This window comes from Equus quagga, chromosome 20 (genome assembly GCF_021613505.1).
Source record: "Equus quagga isolate Etosha38 chromosome 20, UCLA_HA_Equagga_1.0, whole genome shotgun sequence".
Classification (NCBI taxonomy): domain Eukaryota; kingdom Metazoa; phylum Chordata; class Mammalia; order Perissodactyla; family Equidae; genus Equus; species Equus quagga.
In genome coordinates, this window is record NC_060286.1 from 42,064,396 (window position 1) to 42,084,720 (window position 20,325).

General features: G+C 42.1%; 1 protein-coding gene and 1 long non-coding RNA gene across 5 annotated transcripts in view; one reads left to right on the forward strand and one right to left on the reverse strand.

The window, feature by feature from the left end:
* PPP2R5C (protein phosphatase 2 regulatory subunit B'gamma) overlaps positions 1-20,325 on the forward strand; it is a 139,069-nt gene that overhangs the window by 17,744 nt on the left and 101,000 nt on the right. The gene's annotated exons all lie outside the window — the stretch shown is intronic.
* On the reverse strand, positions 12,231-15,808 carry LOC124231072 (uncharacterized). 2 transcript variants are annotated; one of them, XR_006886374.1, is made up of 3 exons: positions 15,192-15,808; positions 14,034-14,140; positions 12,231-12,923 (listed from the first exon to the last, which is right to left on the reverse strand). It is a non-coding gene; the product is annotated as an uncharacterized LOC124231072 (long non-coding RNA). The 2 variants fall into 2 exon arrangements; XR_006886373.1 differs by having other exon boundaries at positions 12,231-13,065.

Genomic DNA, 20,325 nt, shown 5'->3' on the forward strand with positions numbered 1-20,325 from the left:
GAGGAAAGACTTTAAATGTTTTCATGTTAATTGTAATTAAGCTAGCCAGTTTTTCTTTTCAATAATTCTTCTCTTTCATTTGTCTTAGAATTTAGCAATTGAGAAAGGAGTTACTACAAGTGGAATAATTGTGAAAGTGTGCTAGAGCCTCTCTGTTTTCTGCTCTTGGAGTGAGCACTGTAACCAGAGTCCCCTGTGGGCTTTCTCCCTGTGAGTCACATGGGGATTACCTCTACCCAGGGCTTTCCTATTTGAGATTAGTCAGGGAACAGTACTCTTTGATTCCAATTTCCACCGAAATGGCGTAGTCGGCCCTTTCCATCTGGGGGTGTTCAGTCCCTAAAAGTGCTCCCCTAGGAGATTTTGAGGTTGAAGTACGTAAAACCTTATCAAGGAAAGTAGGGTAAGGACCCCGAAGTCAAATGTGAACCTCTGAAGACCTTTTATTTACTAAAACATAAGACTAGTGTATTAAATAAAACATCAGATATTTTTCATATGTTAAATTCATAACAGTGGGTCTTTTTTTTTTTTTGAGGAAGATTCGCCCTGAGCTAACATCCTTTGCCTCTCCTGCTCTTTTTTTGCTTAAGGAAGATTAGCCCTAAACTAGCATCTGTACCAGTCTTCCTCTACTTTGTATGTGGGATGCCTCCACAGCGTGGCTGATGAGTGGAGTAGGTCTGCACCCGGGATCCAAACCTGTGAACCCCCGGCCGCCGAAGCGGAGTGCGTGGAACTTTACCCACTCGGCCATGGGGCTGGCCCCCACAACAGTGGGTCTTTTACAATTAATTTCCATCTCATATAAACTCAGAGCAGAAAGTTGATCGTCTTTACAGGTGTATTCCAGTGCCTTCCACACTGCAGGACAGATAGCAGGAACTCAGTGCAGAAGGGCCAGATGTTCGGGGGAAGGAGTGATGGAGAGCAGGAGGGATGGGTGGAAGGGTGGATGAAGGGAGGGACTTACAGATCATGGATGCGTTTCCTGCCCCTTGCTTGCTGGGAATCCAGGCTCCCCGCTCACTGCACTGTACAGGACTTGTGTCTGGCTTCTATTTGGTTCAGCTTTGTGGCAGGTAATGTGCATACTAAGTCGTTTTTGAGGAGTCTTCCCCTGCCTAACGGTCCATGCCTTTCTGGTGCTACTCCTTCGTTCATCAGATATTGTGTTGAGCACCTACAAACCAGGCCCTGTTCTAGCTACTGGGGGTACAGCATTAAACAAAACCAAGGGCCTGCTCTGCTGGAGCCAACATCCTATTCCAATGGTAGGAGACAGACAGTGAGTGGGGAGAGGAACACACACACATCACTCCCCCTGCCAGTACCCCCGGAGGTTCAGCCGGAATACTTGGGATGTCTGGGCTGGAAAAGGTTTCCTATAACCATTCCTGAGCCTTCACAGTCCAGCCCTGTCCCTACCTAATACCCATCACAGCTGGAGCTTGGCTCCTGCCCCTTAGGGGATGTGCCCCGCCCTCCGTGCACCACGCAGAGCTGGCCCTTCCACTGTTCCCAGGATCAATTCTCTGTTGTGCATCTGCATATCCAGGAGAATTTCACACTGGTCAAGCCATGCCCCTCACTGGTCTTGTTTGATAAATCTTTCTTGGCTATTCTAAAACATTAGTTCTTCTGTATATATGTTCAAATAATTTTGTGTAGTTGAGGAAAAATAGGAATTGATTGGAATTACATTAAAGATGTGTTAATTTGGGGAAGATTGATACTTTTATGAGACTCTTTTCCCTTCTAGGAAAATAGTAAATCTTCTCCATTTTTCTGGGTCTTGTTTTCTGACTTTTTATAAGATTTTATGATTTTCCTTTGCATTAAATTTATTCCTAAGTGCTTTATAGTTTTTGTTACTCTTATGACTGGGTTATATTTTTTCCATTTCTGCTTCTAATTAGTTCTTGCTAATCTAATGAAAAACTGCTGATTTTTTAATATTAGTCTGTCACCTTACCAAATTTCCTTATTAACCTTAGTAATTTTTTTTACTAGAGTCTGCATATATAGTCTTGTCATTTGTAATTAGAAACTTTTCTCTCTCTTCCAATATTTATACCAGCATATACTAGTTATTTTCATTTTGTTAGCTGGAACCAATAAAACATAGATAACAGGTGAGAACAGGCCTCCCTGCTTTCTCCCATTTTGGTAAAAGGCCTCAGCATTTCCTTGTTTGATGTGAAAACAGCTCTTGGTTCTGATAGATTGCCTTTACCCTGCTGCCGATGTTCCCTGGTCCTCATTCTCACAGCTTTTCCTGCCTCCCATCCTGGCTGGTTGGTGCCGCGCTCGTGCACTACTGCTGACTTTTATGAGATGCCATATGATTTTTCTCCTTAAGATGTTAATATAATAATTGCTGTGTTGATAGATTTTCTGGTTTTGAACTACCCTTGCATTACTGGGCTAAACCTCAATATGGTTGCAAATGTGACTTTTACACAGTAGTGGGTTCAGTTTGCTGATATTTGTTAGAGTCTTTGCTTCTGTATTTACTACATGAAGCTGGTCTATAGTTTTCTTCCCTTTTTTTGTTCTACTGTATTTTATCAAATCTAAGATGCCCTTTGCGATCTTTCGTGAGGGTGGTCTGTAGGTTTTTACGCCGCTCTCACGCTGCCGTCTGCTGGCAGGGATTGTAAGACGCACTCAGGTTTCAGCAAAAATCAAATCTCAAAGTCATGACAGAGAGTTACAAGGTTGACTGAGAACTCAGCTGGGCCTGGTGCTTTCCTCAGTGATAAATCTGTAGATTCCTTCCATGTTGGGTCAAGTAAGGGTAGGTCATGTATTAACTTGTACATTATGTTCTTTAATCAGTCTTTTAATTTCTTCCACATCTGTGGTAGTGATGTCTCCCTGTGAGCTCGTTTATTCCTTTGATTACTTTGTTTTCAGTATCGTTAATTTCTACTTCTATCTTTAATTACTCATCTGTTGTATTCTTTACCTCATTTATTAAGTTGTATACAAAGTTCACTTCTTTTTAGTTTGTTTTTAATAATAAAAGAATTTAAAGCTGTGTATTCCTCTGAGTATAACTCCAGCTTCATCCATAGATTTTCTTTCTTCTCTTTTTCAAATCATACCTTTTTTTAGAGTTTTATTGAGGCATAATTTACGTACTGTAAAATTCACTCACTGTAATTGGAAATTTTAATTATTTTAGTAAATGTGTAGAGTTGTGCAACCATCACCACAGTCCAGTTTTGAAATATGTCCATGACCCCCCCTAGAAAGTTACCTTGTGCCTGTTTGCTGTCAGTCCCCACTCCCATCCGCAGCTCCAGGCAACCACTGGTCTGCTCTCTGTCTCTCGATGTGCCTTTTCTGGACATATCATATAAATGAAATCGTGCAATATGTAGTCTTTTACATCTGTCTCTTTCACTTAGTATAATGTTGTGAGGTTCATCCACGTTGAGTAGTTTGTTTCTTTTTAATGCTGAATAATATTCTATGAGATGAATATACCACATTTTCTTTATCCGTTGACCAACTGGTGGACATTTGAGTTGTCTTTTGGCTACTGTGAATAATGCTGCTATCAACATTCACATACGAGTCTTTGTTTGAACGTGTATTTTCATCTCTCTTGGGTAGATACCTAGAAGTGGAATTGCTGGCTTGGATGGTAAGGTTATGTTTAGCTTTTTAAGAAACTGCCAAACTATTTTCCAAAGCCATTACACCATTTTACATTCCTACCAGCAGCGTCTGATAGTTCCAGTGTGTCTGCGTTCTTGCCAATACTTGTTATTGTCTGTCTTTTTGATTATAGCCTTTCTTGTGGGTGTGTAGTGGTATCTCCTTACGGTTTGATTTGCATTTCCCTAATGACTTCAGATGTTAAGCGTCTTTTCGTGTATCTGTTAGCCATTTGTATACCTTCTTTGATGAAATGTCTATTCAAACCTTTTGCCTATTTTTAATTGGCTGTCTTATTACTGAATTATAACGATTCTTTATCTTTATGTAATCTGGATAGGAGTCCTTTATCAGATACGTGATTTGCAAATATTTTCTCCCTGTTTGTGTCTTGTCTTTTTATCCTCTTATTGGTGTCTTTGAAGCCCAAAAGTTTGAATTTTGATGAAGTTCATTTTATGTTTTTCTTAAAGATTTTGCTTTTGGTGTTGTATCTCAGAACTCTTTGCTTAACCCAAGGTCACAAAGGTTTTTTTCCTGTGTTTTCTCTAGAAGTATTATAGTTTTAACTCTTATAATTAGGCCTAAGATCTACTTCAAGTTAATTTTGCGTATAATGTGAGATAGAAGTCTAAAATTCATCTTTTTGCATGTGGATATCCAGGTGTCTCAGCACCATTTGTTGCAAGAGCTATTTTTCCCCATGGAGTTGCCCTGGCACCCTTCTCAAAAACCAATTGACTGTAAATGTAAAGATTAATTTCTGGACTCTCAATTTTATTCCATCAATATACATGCCTACTTTATGCCAGTACCACACTATCTCATTTTTTTAATTTGCATTTCTATGATGAGGTCAGGTACCTTTTAAAATGTTTATTGGCCGTTTTTCTTTGGGCTGCCTGACATCATCTTAATTTTTTTAAAGAGTGTTTATTCTGGATATGAACTCTTTGTTGGTTATACGTGTGTTACAGATACCTTTTTCTACTGTAGTTTGTCTTGTTCATTTTGGCCCTTCTGCTGAGGTGGTTCAGTTTATAGGTAATTGATGATGGATGAGCGGGGCACCTGCTCGTAGGTTTATCAGCTATTCGGATATGTTCTTTTGTGAAGTGCCAGTGTAAGTCTTTGGGCCCGTCTTTCTATTGGGTTGTAACAGTTAAAAAAAAACAGATTTGTAGGAGTTCAGATATAGGAATTGCAAATTTTCTTCTAGTCTGTATCTTGAGTTTTCACTCTCAAAGACATTAGCACTTTGAGAGTCCTTTGTATGTCCTGTTTAATAAATCCTTGCCTTCCACGAAGTAATGAAGATGTTAGCCTATGTCTTTTTTCCCTAAAACTTTATTTTACCTTGGACATTTAGCTTGCAATCCATGTGAAATTAATTTCTTTATCTGCTGTGATGTTAGAGGTCGAGATTTCGTTTCTGCCCTGGGGCTCTCCGTTTGGCGTGGTGCCGTGTGTTGAAAGAATCCTCCTTCGCTCACTGCAGTGCTGTCTCTGTCATCAGTAAAGTACCGTCACTGTGTGGATCCGTTCCTGGGCACTATATTCTTCCCTTATTTTGTCTCATCTCATGTCCATACGACACTGCAACATGCTAGTAGGTCTTGATATCTGGTAGTGTACGTCCTTCAGCTTTTTCTTAAAAATTGCCTTGGCTCCTTTCATTTCCAAATTAGTTTTAGAATCAGCTGTTTCTCTAAGAGTCCTGGCTTCTTTCGGTGGGGATGGTATTTCAAGACCACAGTCTGGGTGCTAGGAGTCTTGTTGGGATGGTCATTGTTCACAGGCCTTCTTAGTGGACCAAACCAGAAAACATAGCACGTCAGGAATTCCTGCTGCTCCTTTCCGCTCAGATTGAGGTTTCTGAGGCGTTTATTTAGCTGCTTCTGTCCTGCATCTCCTTTTTGTCGCACCAAGATTTCTGTTTCTCAAGGACATCAGGGAGAATAGAACTTAAATATCAGACAATTATTCATTTACTTTATCCCACAGTATATTCTCAGAAGAATAATAGTAACACTATGACCAAAATGATGATTGAAAGATTAAAATTCTTTGCGTTTTCTCATTTTCTTCTGCCTCACCTTTTTTATAGTTTTGTGCTCTCCCTCGTTGGAGCACACGGCCATCACAAACTGTCTTCTCCTCTCACTTTCCTCGTTACACCTAGATCCCCATGTAAACACAGTGTGAGCTCCTCACCCGTCTTCATGCCGACACTCCCTCTGGGATTTTGGTCTTTTGAACCTTGCCCACTAGTAGATTTCTACTTCAAACTTCAGAGACTGTTTGTCTGGATAGAAAATCCTTGGTGTGTGTTTTCTTTACATAAGTATCTTAAGGATGTTACTCCATTTCCTTCTGTTATAAAAAGCATTGCTGGGGCCAGCCCAGTGGCATAGCAATTAAGTTTGCACACTCCACTTCAGCTGCCTGGGGTTTGCTGGTTCAGATCCCAGGTGTGGACCTATGCACTGCTTATCAAGCCATGCTGTGGCGGCATCCCACTTATAAAATAGAGGAAGATGGGCACAGATGTTAGCTCAGGGCTAATCTTCCTCAAAAAAAAAACAGGCTGGCCCTGTGGCCAAGTGGTTAAGTTCGGGTGCTCTGCTGCAGGCAGCCCAGTGTTGCGTTGGTTCGCATCCTGGGCACGGACATGGCACTGCTCATCAAACCACGCTGAGGCAGCGTCCCACGTGCCACAACTAGAAGGACCCACAACTAAAATATATACAACTATGTACCAGGGGGCTTTGGGGAGAAAAAGGAAAAAAAAAATCATCTTTAAAGAAAGAAACAACATTGGTGTAAGAGTCTGATGTCGGTTTAATTTTCTTTCCCTTACAAGTTACTTGGTCTGTTTGCTGTGATGCCTAAGTAGTTTTTTTCCTTTAAAATCCAGTAATTTCAGTATATATCAATCTGGGTTGATTTTCCTGCATACGTGTTATGGTCTTTCAGTATGTAGTACCAAGTCTCTTTTTTCTTGGATTATTATTTTGAGGATTTGTTCTGTTCCCTGTAGTTTTCTCCTTTGAAGACTCCCATTATATAAATACTGAATTTTCTCTTTGCCTCTTTTTATATTTGTTGTTTCTTTCTCTGTCCTTTTCATTTCTTTTTTATTTAAATTTTTTTCTCCTTTTCCTGTACAGTCGTGTGCCACGTAACGATGTCTTGGTCAGCAGCAGACCACGTACACAGCGGTGGTCCCATAACATTAGTAACAAGAGCCTAGGTGTGTGAAAGTACACTCGGTGATGTTTGCACAACCATGAAATTGCCTAACAGCACATTTCTCAAAACGTATCCCCATCATTAAGGGTGCCTGACTGTACTGTTCCTTGTGAGGCATTTTATGTTGTGCTTATTTGCTCTTGTGTTCCTTCCAGTTAATCTTCATTTCTGAAATTATTTTTCTTTTATTTTTAGTTCTTTACAGAGTTATTACCTATTTCTGAGTTTTCCTATTAAAGATTTATGTAGTCCTTTCACACATTATATTATTCCTTTAATGTCTTTTGACTCATCTTGAAGCATTTGGCTGTGGTTTTTAATGTCCTTTGTGGGATGTCTTTCTGGCGTGCTTTGACTGTCTGCAGAGATGTCATTCTGTTTCCTGGTCTCTTTTTCCTTTAATAACTGTGCGAGACTTGACTTTGATCCCTCCTGTTGCTCAAGTGTGTGTGAAGTTAGAGAAGAAGAACTTGGCTCTAGAGCTCTAGCTTCAATTATTTTTGTGAAATTTTCAAAAATATGGCACCTCCCGCCCCCTTTCTTTTTTGGTAAGGAAGATTGGCCCTGAGCTAACATCTGTTGCCAGTCTTCCTCTTTTTTTTGCCCCTCCCCAAAACCCCAGTACATAGTTGTATATCCTAGATGTAAGTCCTTCTAGTTCTTCTATGTAGGACGCTGCCACAGCATGGCTTAATGAGCAGTGTGTATGTCTGCACTCAGGATCCAAACTGGTGAGCCCCGAGCCGCTGAAGCAGAGTGCATGAAGTTAACCACTCTCCCACCAGGCCAGCCCCACAGCTTCCCTTCTGACTGCCCTGATTCACTTGTCTTGTCCCGCTTCTGTCTGGATCTGTTTTTTCCATTTCCTGTACTGCTGTTCCATTTGGATTCTCTTCCCAACAGCTTCTCCCCAGTGTGGCCTAGTTCTGGAAGGGATCTTTGACTACTGAGTTTTCAGGATTCCCAGGGCCCTTCAGACTTGACTGTGGACTCTTCGCTCTCACCCACTGGAGGGTCCAGACCCCTTCTGTTTTCAGCTGCTCTTCTCATATGGGCTCACCCAGCTCTCTGACTGCGTCCCACCTGGTTGTTTGAGCTCTCAGGTCCGTAGGACGTCTCTTGCTTCTCCCTGCCATCTTCCTCGCAAACACTGACAGCACGCAGGTGTTGTGGCTGCTGGTGGTCTATCCCCATACGCTCACATGTCAATGGGGACACATTTTCTCCTAATTTTGTCAGAGATGTTGGCCATGTGCTTTTGGTTTTGCCATCTTAGTTGCTCTGTATGATTTTATGCAAGAATTTGGAGAGATTTAAAAAACCATGCCACACTTTTTTCATAATTGCCGGAACTTGGAAGCAACCAGGGTGTCCTTCAGTAAGTGAATGAATAAACAAACTGTGATACATGCAGACAATGGAATAATATTCAGCAATGAAAAGAAATGAGCTTCTGGGCCATCAAAAGACGTAGGGGAACCTGGGCTGCATGTTACTAAATGAAAGGAGCCGATCTGAGTATGCTTCTCACTATGTGACACTCTGGAAAAGGCCAAACGATGGAGACAGTAAAAAGATCGTAGTTACCAGGGCTTGAGAGGAGGGAGAGAGGAATAGATGGAGCACAGGAGATTTTTAGGACAGAGAAACTATTCTGTAAGATACCATAATGGTGAATACATGGCATTTTGCGTTCATCAAAACCCATAGAATGTACAGTACAAAGAGTAAACGTAATGTAAACTGTAGCCTTCCGTTAATGATAATGTATCAGTATTTGTTCATACGTTGTAACAAATGTGCCACATTAATGCCAGGTGTTAGTAATGGGGAAACTTGGGGAGGGCAGGGAGGCATATGGGAACTCTACTTTACATTCAATTTTTCTGTAAACCTAAAAATTGAAGTCTGTTAATTAAAAAAAAAAGTGGTTGCCAGAGGCGGGGGGACAGAGGGTGAGTAAAATGGGTGAGGCGTTCAAAAGGTACAAACTTCCAGTTATAATAAGTCAGTCCTGGGGATGTCATGTGTAGCAGGCGACTGTAGCTAATAATTCTATATTGCGTATTGGAAAGTTCTTAAGAGTAGATCTTAGAAGTTCCCATCACAAGAAAAAAAAATTCCATAACTATGTATGGTGACCGATGTTAACTAGACTTATTGTGGTGAATTTCACAATATAAACAAATATCGAATCATTATATCGTACACCTGAAACTAACGTAATGTTTCGTGTCAGTTATACCTCAAAATAAACAGATAAATAAATAAAAGCAGTGCTGCTACTCTCATCTTCTCAGACGCCTTCATTGTTGGATATTCGAGTTCCAGCCTTTTTCAGTGCTCTGTAACAGTATTACTGTTTTATTGTTGATGATCATTTAGATTTATCCATTTATTTGTCACTTTATTCTTCATTCCTTTTGGCATCTCAGACTTCACATCTGCGATCATTTTCCTTCTGTTTGAACACATCATTTAGAATTGTCTTTAATGAGACTCTCTGTGGCCCATTCTTTGTTTGTTTGTTTATCTAGGAAGTGTCTTTACTTTGCCCTCATTCTTGGAAGATACTGGCTGAGTTCTGATTGCAGGTTGAGTTATGTTCCTTCAGTACACTGAAGATAAGCCTTTTGTTGTCTTTTGACTTCCGTTAGTATTGAGATGCCAAAGCCATTCTTTGGAAGGTATTGTTTGTGATTTCTGGCCATTTTTCTGATTTTTGACTGTGACGTTGAGTTTTCAGTGCTTTTGCTGGTAGGTGTCCAAGTTTGGGTTTCTTTTTTATCAGTCTTTTTTGGGATTCATCTTTAATCTGTGGTTGGTTATATTTCCTCAGTTGTGGAAAGTTCCAGCCGTTATCTCTACGTTAGTCTCTTGTTTTTCCTTGGCTCTAATCAAACGTGTGTTGGACTTTTCATTTACTATTTTTCTTTAATCTTCATCTGTGTTTTTCAGTCTTACTGTGACTTACCATGCTATGTTCTTGATCAGAATGTCTGAAGGTAAAGGACCAGTTTTCTTTTTCTTAATTTTCAACCTATCATGGACTAATACTTTCATAAAATACAGTAAAAATAAGTTACTATAAAAATGAGAGATGAAATACAGCCACAGCCTGTTGATTATTTTACTCAGTAGACGTGAAATTACTTTGTTAAATTGCTATCAAAGTTAAACATCATTCTCCATTTGTCTCATCTCATTGAGAAGCTTTAGGTTTCTCTAATATGTGTTAACCCATCTGTTAGGCTTTTAATTTCAGATATACTGTTTTCATTTATGGAAGTTCTGTTTTTAGTCTGCATTGTGATTTTGTGTGTGTGTATGGGGAAGATTGGCCCTGAGCTAACGTCTCTTGGCATTCTTCCTCTTTTTTTGCTTGAGGAAGATTGTCGCTGAGCTCACATCTGTGCCCATCTTCCTCTATTTTATGTGGGATGCTGCCACAGCGTGGCTTGGTGAGTGGTGCTCAGTCCACACCTGGGGTCCAACCCTGTGAACCCCGGGCCACCAAGGCAGAGCATGCAAACTTTACTATGCCACCAGGCTGGCCCCTGCAGTGTGGTTTTCTTGATATTTTCCTATTCCCTTGCAGGCACCATCAAACTTGACAGTTCTTTAAGTATACCAAGCACAGCTGCTTCGTAGTCTGTATCAGATAATACCAGTATCTGAAGTGCTTGTCACATTTTGCCCGTGATGTCTTATTTCCTTGTGTATCCAACTATTTTTTAGTGTATTCTGGTCATTGTACTCAAGTGGTTGGAATAAATTGAAACCTAGAATCGAAGTATCTTCTTCAGCAGGGATTTGTTTTTGCTTCTTCCAGACACCTGGGGTCGCTGCTAGTCTGGGGGTCCTGTAAATCACAACTCTGGGTAATGACTTGTTAAATTAGCCAGGTTGTCCTGTAAAGTATCCCCTTAGGTGAAGACATCCCTTCTTCACCTAAGAAGTGAACCTAACCGTACAATGGCGGTTCCCTTTGCCCCTCAGAAAGCACTGGTGATAATCTGCAAGGTGTGTTTTGGTGTCCTGCCAGCATCTGTTCCCATTATCTCTATGTTAATGCTTTAAACACCACTTGATAATGTGTGCCCCAGGCAATACTTTCACCAGAGATTTCAGCATTTAATCTGGCATTCTTCTGAAAGCAGAGATATTTCTTACCAACTGGAGGTATTTGGTTATCTGGACATATAGTTCCTGCTGGAAGGTCAGAATAAGTTTAATTCTTTGCCTTTTAGTTAACAATTTTGCTCAAATGGTGAAAACTAACGTTTTTTTCTGGCTTTCTCCTTTTTGGATATCATTACAGACTCATGTTTTTCATTGATTTTGATGTGTTTTAATCTACTAAAATGGTATTCTTTCTGATGTGCAGATGCATAAGTTTAACCATTGGGTGCCCTTTCAGGTAGCTCCTGTGTATGTTTTGGCATGGACTCATTTACTTTTGATTTCTTGATTTCTTGATTTCTGGTGCAGTAAGCTGTCCCCCAGGCTTGTTTGTACCTTCCCCCCCCCAGACTTGGAATCAACCATTTTTCAAGGAGCCCTGATTTCCTTTCAGTGGGGAATGATATTAGAGACCAAAATTTGGGTACTAGGGTGCTTGTTGCTGCTGGACTGATGTTGCTTTTAGGTGCTTTCAGTGGAGGGAGCTAGCATATATATATATATGTATATATATTTTTTAGTTGTGCATTCGTATTGTCGACGAAAATAATCCATAATCAATCTATAAATGAAAATTTGGGTGAGTTTATTCTGAGCTGAAATCTGAGGACCATGGCCTGGGGCCTTTCTTCCCGAAGGCAGAAAGGGCACCAAAGAAGTGAGGCATACAGAGTGGTTATATACCCCCATACAGGACGTTTCACATGTGATTGAAATGTCCCACCCACAATAGTCACAAGATTGCCCTGTCGCACAGTGCTTGATGGACACAGCAGGTAGTGGGTCTGCTCTCTCAGAGGGTGTAGCAGGAGGCAAGTCTATTGTCTGGAGCCGGGTGGTCACAGGTGAGCGCAGCAATCAGTTTCTAGCCTAAGGAAAGATGCTTAATCCTTAAAGAAATGCCAACCTTGGGAGCGGGAGGGAAGTTGCACCTTTATCTCAAGGGCCTTTGCTCTTGCCATAGGAAATGCCTAAAACAGATATACAATGCATGCTCAACGGCCTCGGTCAGGCCCTTTTGGAAAGACAAGGTCAGGCCAAATTAGGTTTATACCAAATGGCTCCCTCATATTCTCCAATATATCCTATTGCTTGCCATTTTTATTTGTCAGTATTGGTATTTTCAATTCAACTTATCGTTATGGTGTTTTCACTTGTTTCTTTATTTTTCAGTTTTATCTCTGTCTTACACTGAAAATCTTGATTTCTAACATCATTGACATAATTATTGCTATATCCTGTTAAAACAATTCACAACAACAATGGTGGTTACAAACAGTAGGAACTTTGAATTGGCTCATTTCATTGCAGAAAAAGCTGTTGGTGTTTTTATTGGGATTCCATCAAATTTTTAAAATACCCGGGGGGATGGGCAACTCTAGGTTGTTTGCGTCCTCTTAGCTAAGAGGCTGCTCCAACTTTGTGTTTAAGGCCACTTTCATTTCCTTAGGGGTGTTTATGAGTTTCCCTCCTGTGGGTTTTGCACATTTCTGTTTATGCCCAGATATTCTCTTAGCGCTGCTGTTGTAAATGGGGTCTCCTCTGCCATTATGTCTCCTGCATAGTTGTTGGTGGTTGCTATGAAGGCTGCTCATCTCTGTCTTTCACGTCCTGCTTCCTGGGTCATCCTGTTGTTTGCAGCAGTTTTTCACTTTGTTCTTTGGGTGTCCAGGTCTCGAAGCAGATTACCTGCAGATAAGGTATCTCACCTCTCTGTTTCTGGTTGTTATCCCTCTTGTATCTTTCTCTTGAGTTGACTGAAACTTCCAGTAAGATCTTCTGTGTGGTGGTGCGAGTGGGCGTATGTGTCTTCTTCCTGACTAATGGGGATGGAAGCAGGATTTTAAACAACCATTTGTTATTCCATTCTGTGGTGGCCCCCAGTTGCAGCTGTCATAGACTGTGCGTTAGGGTGAACCTTCTCTTGTTATTGTTGTTCACGTCTTTGGACCTTTCCCTAAGCTGCATTCAAGGAAAGGAAGTACAAAGTCAGAGACCATATGTTTTCAAAACCCCCTGCAGACCCTGTGCAGAGAGGGCGCCACGTGCGCCTTGCCTGGAGCGCTGGAGGCGCTGTCCAGCGCTGGCATCAGGTGAAGCCTTTAGCTATTGTTAAGTGGAAAATAGTATCTCCTATTTTTGTGTATTTAACAGTGAGACTGCGTGTGGTCTTCAAGCCATGTTCATTCAAAGATTTTTCTGAATTTTCCCTTCATTTAACATTTTTGGTCTGGAGGTAGAAGTGTTAAATGAAGAGACCAATTTTTTTAAGTGACTCATGGGAGGAGTAAATTAATCATGGGCTTTGTTTCTTGACGCCATTCTCCTGTTTGAGAAAAAAAAGCCCTGGGAGAGGCCCGTGAGAGTCCTAATGGACACTGCGGGACTTAATAACCAGTAACTGGAGACCCTGGAGCAGAAATGAGGCGTTCCTGAGTATTTGGCCTTTTGGGAAAGAAGTTGTTACATTGTTGTTGAGAGAATTACATGAATTTTTAAAAAGTGGCTTTCAAATAGCAGTTAAAATTTTATATTGCTTGCCCTCCTTTTGTAAAAATAAATACTTCAGCCTCATTCAGCAGAATTTATTTTCTGATACAATTGAAAGTTTTGCCATACAGATGGATCATTTTTACTGCTTAAAGATGAATTATGCATCTGTTTACAGGAGCTTTGCCTCTTGCCCATCAGTTGAAAAATAATAAGAATAAAGTGTGAGGGCCCGGACCAGTGGCATAGTGGTTAAGCTCTCATGCTCCCCTTCAGTGGCCCAGGGTTCACGGGTTCAGATCCTGGGCACAGACCTGCACTCCATCAAGCCATGCTGTGGCAGTGTCCCATATGCAAAATAGAGGAAGATTGGCACAGATGTTAGCTTAGGGCCAGTCTTCCTCACCAAAAAAAAAGAGTGTGAGAAGTTGCCAAAGTACCTGCTCCTAATTCTGGTGGGTTGGGAAACTGCTTTCATCAGTCTTTTCTTCTGTGCTCCAGTCTTCTGTCGTGTACTGTGATTTCTGTGTCTCCTCTTGATAGCCCACTATAATGAGAGGAAACAGCTCTGAGCTTGGTGAGGCAGGTGCCAGTTCACAGCAAATATTCACTGACCTTCTGGGTTGTCCACAGCATGGGGAGATGCTCAGGACAGTGACGGTGACCAGAGGTGGCCCTTGCCCTCAGGGAGCCGACAGACCCAGGTCCCCCATGGTTTCCCAGCTCCCACCCCTCCTGGCTATCCTCTGCCAGCAGCTGGGCAGCAGAAGCACCACCAGTGCCGCTCCTGTGACTAGCTGAGAGCTGGTCCCGTGTCAGACAGCCTGTGTCCCATCTCGAGCCACAGCCAGCCCACCCCTCCAAGGGGCCCTCCTGTCCCCTCTCTTCAGGCCACAGACGTGGCTGTTACTGCAGGGGTCAGTCTCAGGCCTCTGACCGTCATACTCTGCGAGAGCAGGCAAAACCCTGGGGTTTGGTTTCAGCTGGCAGCTATAATCTCACGCTTAATGTTTATCTCAGGCCTTCCCAAAGCTCTCCTGGAGCTCTCCCAGCACCTTGCACTCAGCTCCTTCTCTCCCGCACACACAGCCTCTCCTGGTGTCCCATGCTCTGTCTGGTCCCTCTAGGCCCCAGTGGCCTGGGTCTCCTCCGTGCTCTGCCTTCCCCAGAGGCAGTCACCATGCCCTGCTGTCCTGCCGTCTCCAGTGCCTCCTGCCTCAAGCCTGCCTTACCTTTTTTCTTTAATGTAGTAAAGTAGACATAGCGTAGTGTTCATCATTTTGACCATTCGTAAGTGTGCAGTTCAGTGGCATTAAGTACATTCATAATGCAGTGTGCCCATCACCACCATCTGTCCATCATCCCCAACAAAATCCTCCCCGTGCCCTCCCCCAGCCCCGACACCCACCACTCTGCTTCCTGTCTCGATGATTCTGACCACTCTAGAAACCTCATGTAAGCGGAATCTTACAGGATTTGTCCTTTTGTGACTGGCTTATTCACTTGGCATAATGTCCTCAAGGTTCTTCCGTGTTGTAGCATGTGACAGGATTTCCTTCCTTTTTAAGGCTGAATAATACTCCATTGTATAGACGTACCAGTTTGTTTATCCATTCATCTGTCAATGGCACTTGGGGTGCAGGACACGTTGCATACACTACTTCATTCACCATACATGTTACTGTGATCTAAAATGTCACCTGAGGGCAGAGGTGGTTTGCATGTCGGTTTTTGGTGCCCAGTCCAGTATCTGCCAAGGATCCGGGAAACACACTTTTGCTGAAGGAATGAAAAGCCCTCTGGGCCGTCTGCCTGTCCTCTCCCGGTCCTTCACTTCTCACAGAGGATTGCCCTGGTGTCACCTCGGGGGGAGGCCAGAACCCGGTCCAGGCTCACCACGCCCTCCACCTCAGCTGCTGCTTTGTAAAAGGAGGTTGTTACTCACAGTTGACATGAAAGCGCTTCGATGCATCACGGGTGCTCGGCCTACTCTGTGTGGGCTTCCTCCCTGCTCAGGACGAGGAAAGGGTGTGAGCACTCACTTTGGCTTTAAAGGTTTTCCAGCCCAGCCGTGGGGAGAACAAAAGCAAGAAGCTCTCCCGGCAGCAGAGCACTGAGGGTACCTTTCACTCCGTCGACTCCACTCTCCTCCACGGCCTTTCCTGGGGATCGGCGCGTCCCCCCTTTAATTGCCCGCAGGACTCGCGCAGATCAACAGGCAGCCAGCACCCGTCCCTTTGTCCTTGCTGTTGGCAGGCAGGAGCTCCCTGGCAACCTTTGAACACAGCTGAGTGCTAGGTATCTTTGATCTGCCTAAGGAAAAAAGTCTATTTTAAACTGTAAGTGAAGCCAAATTTTTTAGGTTAGGTTTCTTACCCAACAAAACATACATCACCCATGCTCGTATAATTTCCAGTTAAAATAGTGCTGGCCAGAGCAATGTCAGTGCCTGGCAGTTAGGACACTACAATTCTCTGGGTTCAAAAAAACAACTTGCTTTTAATGAAAGAAACTGTAAAACTTCTTCGCTAAAATATGAGCATATTTAATTTGCCTACAAAATTGCCTGAGGAGATGAAAAATAAAACCTTTGGCTGAATTTAGAAATGAAAATTTGGAAGTTTTATTCCGAAATGCTACCTAGAAATAAAATCAGTGAGATGTATTTATAGGCAGTTTGTTTTTAAATAAAGACCAAAAGAAAGTGACAGAGGGACCAGAGAATAAAAAGTAATTCCTTTTTCTCAGCCTGCATTTTCGTGCAGTGCGCCTTCCAGAGCTGAAAGTGGGCAGACAGACCCGGCGCCTTTGCCGTTTAGTCTTAGCTCAAGCCCTTCACGGTGCTGCCGCCGCGGCAGGAAGGGAAGAGGAGTGGGCTTGTCGTAGGAGAGCTAGAAGCGTGGGGGTGCCACCGCGGAAGGCAAGTGGGGCCGGTCACAGGCGGTGTTGGAGGGTGTGGCGGAGACTGCACAGGGGTTCTGTGCTCAGGGAGTGCGGAGTGTTCTTCTCCAGGGGAGTGGCTGCGTATCCCTCTTAGTTATGTGCCACAGAGAAGATGTTTAACGAGTAGTAAGGGGGTTTTATAGGATCAGGATTGGGTGTTACTGCTTGATTCATCCATTCAGTCACTTTGATGGAGCACCCACGGTGTGCCAGCCGCTGCCAGGCTATGGGCTGGCCCAGGGGAGGGAGGGAGGAAGGGGAGAGAAAGACTTCCTGGAGGAGGTTAGTCTACGCAGAGGTCCCTTAGGTGGCTCTGCTGCCCCCTCACAGGGCAGCCCCAGGAATCTTCGGGAAGGCTGCTGGTGGAGGCCCTGTTCTTGGAGTGCAGCACTGTCCATGCTTCCTGCATCTTCCCCGTCATGGCTAGAGCCACGTGTGTGTAGGTCCTGCCTTGGTCTCGGCTGCTCCCTCCTGAGCTCTCCGCTTCACCTCAGTGGGTCGTGCTCTCCGTCTCTGACTTTTGCACCTCCTAACAACCGAGGAGGTGAGGAGGTCACATGTACCCCCTTTTACAGGTGAGGAAAGAAGAACCAGCCCCGGGGTTACTCGAGTGGCCTCCTCCTGAGCAGGCTGTCGGCATGGCTGCATCGTGAGACTCCTCTGCATTGCCTGCGCTGAAGGCTTGTTTCGTCAGTGAAGAGTGCTCTGGAGAGCAGTGAGCCCTGATAGCTTAGAGGAGCACGTGGAGTCGGTGCAGGGGTGACAGACTTGGCAGTGGGCAATGAAGCCATCCATACCTGGCTCTGTGAGACAGGGAGTGGACATCCTCTGATTTGCTGGTTCAGTTTATCATGCTAATTGAGGCTAATTTTTGTTTGTATGTTTTGATCTCGTCTATGCATCACAATAAATCTTTTGCATCATACTTCCTGGGTTCCTATCACAGCCCTTTCTCTGTCCTTGGCCCCTGCCTAAGAGGCAGCATGCATTGAGGGAGTCTCCCTGCTGTAACTTAATCTATATGTCTTTTTAAAAGTTGTTACTTTTAATTTTCATGAAAGTATTATGTGCTAATTTTAGCAATACTGAAAAATATAGAGAAATTTCAGAAAGGAAAAACACTTGTGGCCATACCACTCCACAGTGACTAGTGTTGATATTTGGGGAGTGTTTCTTTTTTTTTTTTTTCTTTTCTTTTTATTGTGATCTTAATAGCTCATAACATTGTAAAATTTCAATTGTACATTATTTGTCAGACACTATATAACTGTGCCTCTTCACCCCTTGTGCCCACCCCCCTTCCCCCTGGTAATCTCTTTGTCCATAAGTTTGTTTATGTTCCACAAATAAGTGAAATCATATGGTGTTTGTCTTTCTCTGTCTGGCTTATTTCACTTAACATAATACCCTCAAGGTTCATCCATGTGGTTGTGAATGGGACGATTTGTCTTTTTTTCTGGCTGAGTAGTATTCCATTGTATATATATGTATATCTCACATCTTCTTCATCCAGTCATCAGTCACTGGGCACTTGGGTTGCTTCCGCATCGTGGCTATTGTGAATAGTGCTGCAGTGAACATGGAGGGGCATAAGCCTCTTTGTATTGTTGATTTCAAGTTCTTTGGATAAATACCCAGTAGTGGGACGGCTGGATCACATGGTATTTCTATTTTTAATTTTTTGAGGAATCTCCATACTGTTTCCCATAGTGGCTGCACCAAGTTGTATTCCCACCAGCAGTGTATGAGGGTTCCCTTTTCTCCACATCCTCTCCAACATTTGTTATTTTTTGTCTTGGTGATTATAGCTATTCTAATGGGTGTAAGGTGATGTCTAAGTGTAGTTTTGATTTGCATTTCCCTGATGATGAGTCATGTTGAGTATTTTTTCAGGTGCCTATTGGCCATCTGTATATCATCTTTGGAAAAATGTCTGTTCGTATCCTGTGCCCATCTTTTGTTTGGGTTGTTTGTTTTTTTGTAGTTCACTTGTATGAGTTCTTATATATTAGGAGATTAACCCTTTGTTGGATATATGATTTGCAAATATTTCCTCCCAGTTAGTGGGTTGTTTTTTCATTCTGATCCTGGTTTCCTTTGCCTTGAAGCAGAAGCTCTTTAGTCTGATGAAATCCCACTTGTTTCTTTTTCCTTTTGTTTCCCTTGTCTGAGTAGACATGGTATTCGAAAAGATCCTTTTAAGGCTGATGTCAGTGAGTGTACTGCCTGTATTTTCTTCCAGAAATTTTATGGTTTCAGGTCTTACCTTCAAGTCTTTAATCCGTTTTGAGGTAATTTTTGCATATGGTGGAAGATAATGGTCAACTTTCATTCTTTTGCATGTGGCTGTCCAGTTTTCCCAGCACCTTTTATTGAAGAGACTTTCCTTTCTCCATTGTATGTCCTTGGCTCCTTTGTTGAAGATTAGCTGTCTGTAGATGTATGATTTTATTTCTGGGCTTTCAGTTCTGTTCTAGTGATGTGTGTGCCTGTTTTTGTACCAGTACCATACTGTTTTGATTACTGTAGCTTTGTAGTATAATTTGAAGTCTTGGATTGTGATGCCTCCAGCTTTGTTGTTGATTCTCAGGATTGCTTTAGCTATATGAATCTTTTGTTGCCCTGTATAAATTGTAAGATTCTTTGTTCTATTTCTGTGAAGAATGTCATTGGGATTCTGATTGGGATTGCAGTGAATCTGTAGATTGCTTTAGGTAGTATGGGCATTTTAATTATGTTTATTCTTCAGATCCATGTGCTTGGAATCTCTTTCCATTTCTTTATGTTATTGTCAATTTCTTTCAGTAATGTCTTATAGTTTTCCTTGTATAGGTCTTTCACCTCCTTGGTTAAATTCATTCCTAGATATTTTACTCCTTTTGTTGCGATTGTAAATGGGATTGTATTCTTGAGTTCTTGTTTTGTTAGTTTGTTATTGGAGTATAGAAATACCACTGATTTTTGTAAGTTGACTTTGTATCCTACAACTTTGCTGTAGTTGTTGATTATTTCTAGTAGTTTTCTGATGGATTCCTTAGGATTTTCTATATGTAAGATCATGTTGTCTGCAAACAGCAAGAGTTTCACTTCTTCATTGCCTATTTGGATTCCTTTTATTCCTTTCTCTTGCCTAATTACTCTGGCCAAAACCTCCAGTACTATGTTGAATAAGAGTGATGAGAGTGGGCACCCTTGTCTTGTTCCTGTTCTCAGAGGGATGGCGTTCAGTTTATCCCCATTGAGTAGGATGTTGGCTGTGGGTTTGTCATATATGGTCTTTATTATGTTGAGGTACTTTCCTTCTATACCCATTTTATTGAGAATTTTTATCATGAATGGATGTTGGATCTTGTGAAATGCTTTCTCTGCATCTGTTGAGATGATAATGTGATTTTGTTCCTCATTTTGTTAACGTGGTGTATCACATTGATTGATTTGCAGATGTTGAACCATCTCTGTGTCCCTGATATGAATCCCACTTGATCATGCTGTATGATCTTTTTAATGTATTGCTGTATTCAATTTGCCAATATTTTGTTGAGGAGGGAGTGTTTCTTTTTGATTGTACTATTTCTGAAAAATTATACACTGCCCTTTTCACTTATACTTTTATTTATAAATTTATAGATATTTTGATGGGTGTGTAATATTTCACTGTGTGGGATAATCTCTTTGACATTAAGGCCGTTTTTGATATTTTAGAATCATAAATAAAAATGTGATGCTCTCAAAAAGAATAAAATAACTTAGAAATAAATTTAACCAAGGAGATAAAAGACTTGTACAGTG